General features: G+C 44.3%; 1 long non-coding RNA gene across 1 annotated transcript; it reads left to right on the top strand.

Annotated features, from left to right (window-relative positions):
* Positions 1–902: 902 nt before the first annotated feature.
* Positions 903–1,447, top strand: LOC306799362. Its single transcript, XR_013773589.1, has 2 exons — positions 903–996; positions 1,252–1,447. It is a non-coding gene; the product is annotated as an uncharacterized lncRNA (long non-coding RNA).
* The last annotated feature ends 5,333 nt before the right edge of the window (positions 1,448–6,780 follow it).

Here is a 6,780-nt window from a genome sequence, read left to right as displayed (position 1 = left end):
AGAATTCGCGGGCCACAAGGATATTTGGCAGAACTCCCAAGATAAGGAAGAAACTATTAAAGACAACTTGGCGGTTGTGCTGAAGCAGCTCTGGCTGGACAAAAGGTAATTCCGGCAGGGGGAGATCTGTGACCGACTGACAGACCACCGACTGAAGAAACCCACCGACTCAAAAGAAGAGAAAGACTGAGCATGCGGGCTAATTAGCATGAGAAGCGAGAAAATAATTAACCAATAGAAGATAGAATACTGATTAGTAAGAGAACGAGGTAACTTGTAGCCAAGGAACATTAGCGCCTTTGTTTGCTAAAATGTATGAATAGCGAAACGTTTCGAGTCATCGTGAAGGCTTTGTGGATTTCCCACCCAGCACTCTTTTCTGTGCAGTACTGTCAATAAATCAAATATCTCCACTCTATGTGCGGACTGTCCTCTTGAACACCGGCTGAAAGGAGCTTATTTTTGGGACAACACTGGGCAGCTCCTGCCGCTCCACACATAAAGGCTTCCTCTTCTCTCCGACGAGGACTGTTCCTTCACGCCATAAATATTATCTACCTTGCTCCTGTGTCTCCTTATCTTCCACCTCCGCCAGCACATTATCTGGGATTCCGCTCCTGCAGTGCAAGGAAGAATATTTATATAATGTATTTATGTAACCATATGAATTTGTATGGGTCCATGTCATCAGGGGTGTTTTCTTATGGCAAGAGACTATTTAATATGCAAGGCTGGAGGGCTGCTTTTATTGTACACACGTGGAGGTAAAATCACAGAATCCAGTCTTGAGTCTTTCTGTGAAAGAAAGGCCTAAATTTTGACTTGCAATAATGAGAATTGCATTTCAACCAGTATTTTATTAAAAGCTTTATCCTTTCTGCTCTGTCACTTCAGAAAGGCTTCCCTGATCCTGTATCCTATGCAGTTTTGGTGCTTCCTCCTCCGGCATGCACCAATAGCTACAGCAGCTGATACCTTGCAGGCACTTGAGACCAGGTATGTAGCTCCTTAAGTCAGAAAATTTCCCAAGATGATGAAACAGCTAAACTTGCTCTGTAGTGCAGGAAAGCACTGGCACTCCCAACAGGTGCCTTATTCCAGCAGAGATGTCTCATGAGCACTGGTAGCCAGCAGTCACCTCAGCCTGAGGTTCTAATGGAGCCTTGCCATACACTATTCTCTACAGGATTGGTTCTGTTTGTTCCTACCTAGACCATAAATGATGATGATTGTTTTGTGCTTGTGTTGTAGATGAAAGGCTGGAACTGTACATGCCAGCCCGTGTTCTTTTTCATTGGTGATTCAGAAGCAACTGAAGAGTAAATTATCACACAGAGGTAAAGAAGGCAGTATTGAGGAAAAGTCTCCCTTGTCATCTAGGTCTGCAAAATAATTATTTTTGGGTAAAAGTTTTTTGCATGTCACTTCCTTAAAAAGTTTCCGTCAATTCCTTAGTCAGTTCCTGTTTAATTACAATTAAATTTTCATTCCTAGGAGGCTGGCTTGAGTTTTAGCCTCTGCTAATGTCTCACTTTCCAAAAACAATTCTGAATCCATGTCACAATATGTCTTTTATAGCAACTCTACTCCATTCATCTCTGGTAGATAGATTTTTTGTCTCCCTTTTCAAATGTAACTGTATTAGTAAAATACTTATTCTACTGCCAGATCACGTACTGTTCTGGCATATTCTGATCCTGTCTGATGTTGCCTATATTATAGCTACAGGAACAAAAAGGAATGAGCATGAAGGACAGGCTTAAATTCTGAAATTAAAATACTGATCAGTCTTCCACCATAGAATGGATCACAGAAAAAAATGGAATATGAAAATACATAATGGTTATACTTAAAAAAAAACAAAACCAAACTAAGTGGGGAAGGGAGGGAAAGGTCAGGAGAATACAGGACAGGAATACACCTTTTGCTAACATGTACATGTACGAGTTAACTACAGTCCACATTGGGATTTCAGTTCCTGAGAGATACACTAGACTGATGCACATGCTCAAGACATTTGCGTTATTCCAGCAAATTTTTTCATTCCTGTTATCCTAAAATTAAACCTAAAATAAAAATGGCAGTTGCTCATACAAATACCTATTTTTCAAAGGTCTAATTTTACATTTTGAATTGAAAACTACAAGCTGCCTTCACCATTTTTCCCCCCATAACTTATCTGCCTTCATTGTTCTCTACATTGACTTCACCATAGTTTCCTGGACCATAAAGATAATAATTATTTTATACTGTGTTTCAGCTTTCACTAGTTATTAGTAGGACTCTGAGGTTGATCTGGGTCTTTGGGAGCATTTCTCCTAAATGGAAGACACATCTAGAGATGGCCTAAAGGTTACACTAATATGACATAATTACATGTTCTTCAAACATGTCTTATAGAAGTTTTTCAAGAAATATTAATACGCTAGTTAATACAGTGTTATCTTTAATGCATAGCAAGTATAGAGTATTCACAATTTTGGGAAAAAATTTGGAGGGAAAGCGAAAGGAAAAGGATCAGGAAGAGGGAAAAATAGGAGTGGCAGTAAGGCAAGTATAAAGTTGCATGTATTCTTATTTGCATATACAGATTATAGGATTAACTGGCTAAGCGAGGAGGCAGAAGCTGCTAATCGCAGAGCATATTAATTAGTGTGCTGTTCTCTAGCCATTACCATTTAGCATATTAGGAGAGGAAATTCTTAATACATGTTTGAAAAGTACAGAGCAATAGCAGTGCAAATTAAATTTGAAAGGACTGTCTACAGATAATGATTGGCAGGCAAAGAATGAAATAACATTGCAGCAGCAATCTAATTCTGTTGCTTGGTTGGGTTTTTTTTTGTCAAATATTATGGAGCCCTGCAACATACCTGCAATTCTGGGCTTTTATCTACGCTTTGAAATGATACCAGGAATATTATCACCCACAAATATAAGGACTATATAAACACTTTTAAGGTTTGATTTTCATATGTCGCTGAAGAGAAACACGGTGCTTAATATTGTTTTGTCATATAGTTTTTACCACACTTCTCAGATTCATCAGCTGACACGGCACCTGCCAAGAGTTTTGTCTGTATACCTGTACACTAGGCCACTCACAGCTCTGATGTATCAATATCCCTTTTTCTAGAAGAGCACCGCCTTGAAATGCTGATTTTTCCAGCATCTAACCTGTGCAGAATAAGGAGGTTGAAAAGCAGGGAGAAGCCTCTGACGGAGGCTGGAAGGGATCGAGATAAGGTGACCAACAGGTACTTCTGAACGCTATCAACTCTGCAGCTGTTGATCGTGTTCTTTACTTTGCCCCTGTGTTCACCTTTCCTTAACTGATACCAGCTTCCTTTAAACAGAGCCTTGCAGGAAGAGCCTGGGTGACTGTCTAGCACAGTCCTGCACTCATGATGAATTTTATTTGGGCGATTATCAAGGGGGGGTTTGTATATCACCACAGCCACGAACAATCCGAGAGTTGTTAGGGCTGGAAGGGACCTCTGGGCATGCCCCAGTCCAACCCCATCCCAAGGCAGGCTCACCCAGAGCAGGTGGCACAGGAACGTGTCCAGGGGGTTTGGAATGTCTCCAGAAAGGGAGACTCCATAGTCTAGCCTGTTCCAGTGCTCCGCCACCCTCAACGCAAATAATTTCTTCCTCACGTTGAGGTGAAACTTCTTGTGTTTCAGTTCACGGCCTTTGCTCGCCGTCCTGTCGCGAAAAAAAAAAGTCAGGCACCAAAAAGTCAGGCACCATCCTGTTGGCACTCGCCTTTGAGATACTCAAACGCATTGGCGGGACCCCCTCTGAGTCTTCTCTAGACTGACCATGCCCAGCCCGCGTTCCGCTGCCCAGAGCACAAAGGATGAGGACGAACCCCCCTCAGCGCCGCGGGGCGCAGCGCCCGCCCCCTCCCGCCGCTGCCGCCGCTCCCTCCCGCCGCTGGGGGGCGGCCGCGGCGCCGGGCGGGGCGGGGCGGGGCTCCGGGCGCGCGGCGCGGGCGGAAGCGGCGCGCGGGTGCGGGCCGGGAGGAGGCGGCCAGCGGAGGTAGCGCGGGGCGGTCGGCGGGGGGCGCTGCAAGGGGCGGGGGGGGGCGCCCCGGCAGAGCCCCAGAGCCGCGCCCTGGGCCGGGGCGGCGGGAGCGTGAGGGGGGTCTGTCCGTCCGTCTGTCCCTCTGTCCGTCCGTGTTTTCACCGGGGAGCGGCTGGGGGCGGCTGTACGTTCGGGCGGGCCCGGGATGGCGCAGGGTGGCTGCGGCTCTCCCGCATACTCGGGTGCGCACCGCGCCTGAGCGCCCGCGTTGGTCCGCGGCTCCTTCGGGAACTGCGGGCTCACCTTCCCTGGGGCTTCCTTCCCGGCGGGTCCCGGTGGCTGCGGGACAGGCTCGGCTCTCTTTGCGCTTCCTTCCCGGCGGGTCCCGGTGGCTGCGGGACAGGCTCGGCTCTCTTTGCGCTTCCTTCCCGGCGGGTCCCGGTGGCTGCGGGTCAGGCTCGGCTCTCTTTGCGCTTCCTTCCCGGCGGGTCCCGGTGGCTGCGGGACAGGCTCGGCTCTTTTTGCGCTTCCTTCCCGGCGGGTCCCGGTGGCTGCGCGGCTCTGGAGGCGGTGTCCCTGCGGGCCCGCAGCTGTGCCAGGGCCGGGGCTCCTTCTGCCGGGATCCGCGTCCCGGGGCTGGGATGCAGTGTCCTTGGGTGGCAGGAAGCCAACGAGGCTTTTCTGGTTTTCCTTAGCGGTGGTCTTCCAGTCTAAAGCTGTGACTGCAGTGACTCTGCAGGATCGATGTCTTCTGCTGTAAGGACATAACTTCCGAAGAGGTAAAGCGGGATTAGAGTGGTGTGATGGAGCTCACAGGAAAAAAAAAAAAAATCTTATTCAGGCAAAGGCAGGATCCTTAACAATGTCAGGTTAAGTAATCCTCGGGCGCTAACAAATCTGCGTAAAAAATCTCAAAACAAATGGGTAAATATTTCACTGAAATTGGTCTTGTTGGTGCTACTGAAGAAATAGAAAAAAGTGATACTAAATGGAGTCTGCAAGATTTGAAACATTCAGTTTTAGGAGATTATAGAATATGGAATTTCCTGACGGTCAGAGTTGCAGAATGACATTTCCTTCTTACAGTATAATGGAGTTGCTTTTATTTGTAGCGTGTGATGATGTTTTGACTGTACTTACCTTCGATTAAGTTTATTTTGGTAAATATGCATAACGTACTATTATCTCTATCTTATTTCAGTAGCTCTGTTCATCATAAATTATTAATAAACGCTCTCTTCGGTTCCCTTACCTAACGTGGTAGCATCCTGTAAATTCTCTTTTATGTCTCTTGTCATCTGGAAGATACTGACAGCTAGAGTGGAGTGTAATTTCTGTGTTTGTGTGCCACAAAACAAGCGGAGAGAATTTTTGTTCTATGCTATGACATAATGTGGAGTTTCCTTAGGATAGTTCAGATTGGGTTAGCTAGTTCCTTTTGGTTACTTTTTTGGGGTTTTTTTGTTGTTGTTTTGCCCCCTCAGTGGGTGAACTGGGGCCAGACAGATGTGTTTTTTCACTGTGAAAAGCAATCTTTGTAGGAATTGCAACTTTTTATTTTAAGAGAACTGTCAGAATATGAACATGATGCACATCCTAGTGTATGTGTGATATGTCCTAACTGTAACATAATGTTAATTTTTGAACAAGTGTAATGAATTGCTGTTTTACTCTCATGAGAATATCAGAGAAAGGAGACAATATGAATATAGTATGAAATTGTGAGTAGCATCTTCTGGTAGTGTCACAAGCAGTGTGATTGCAGTTTTAGACCAAATGTAGAAATTTACTGTTATCTTTGTTCCTGATTTGGCTGCAGATACCCATGAGTATAAAGCCTAAGTTATTCTGGCCTCTTTTTCTTATTTTAGGTGTTAAAATATATGGCTGTTTGATAGGTACTTGAGAACTCTAGAGAATTTAGCAATTATGGTGAATTCCTTTGGTGTAGTAGATAGGTCTCTTTCCTAAATTTTTTTACAGCTGGAAATAAAGGTATTTCCTTCCCCCACTTCATATTTTCTTTTGTAAGCTTTTGTGGTATCTTTTAGATACTTCTTTTGTGCTTTTAGAGACTTCTTTTGGCTATCTCCTTGAAGGAGGCATTGGTATCAGCTAATCACAAATTGTGATGTATCTTGGGGATTGGATGTCATTTAACTGCTAAAAGTAAGATATTTCCCCTGGAGTTCGTGATCACTTGTACGTTTTCCAAGAATAGTAAAGGGGACTAGTTCTTGCATCTTGCCTAAACTGTAAGTAGGATAAATGCATGCTGTCAGCTAAAATTGTCAGCTGTGTAGTCAATATATCTGAAGACTAGTAAGTGTCAAAAATACCCATTTTCAAGTAGCTGTCAAAAATCTGTGAGGCTCAGTCACGGAAATGAATCTGCTTTTCTTGGTACAAGTTTGCTGCTAAAATGTACTTTATATGCTCTTTGTTTTCTTAGCAACCTCTTTCACAGATTGATAATCTGTGCCATTTTATGAGCTGGGTTTTCTCAACTAAGCATTATGAATAACAGCCTCTTATATTTTCTTCCATGGTTTACATGGTTACATGGGTATATTAGCATTTGCCTATATAATTTAGAAGATTAATTTTGGATTGCTCAGAGCTGAATGGGTACTTTGCCCATGTAAAATAGGGCCTGAACTAAAGGCCTAGACAAGGGAATGTAAAACCTATTCCAATGAAATTTGTTTCTTCAGTAGTACTAAGGAAATAGGAAGCTACCATGATAAAAAT

Source organism: Erithacus rubecula (genome assembly GCF_903797595.1).
Source record: "Erithacus rubecula genome assembly, chromosome: 3".
Taxonomy (NCBI): Eukaryota; Metazoa; Chordata; class Aves; order Passeriformes; family Muscicapidae; genus Erithacus; species Erithacus rubecula.
This window is presented reverse-complemented; position numbering and strand designations above follow the sequence as displayed.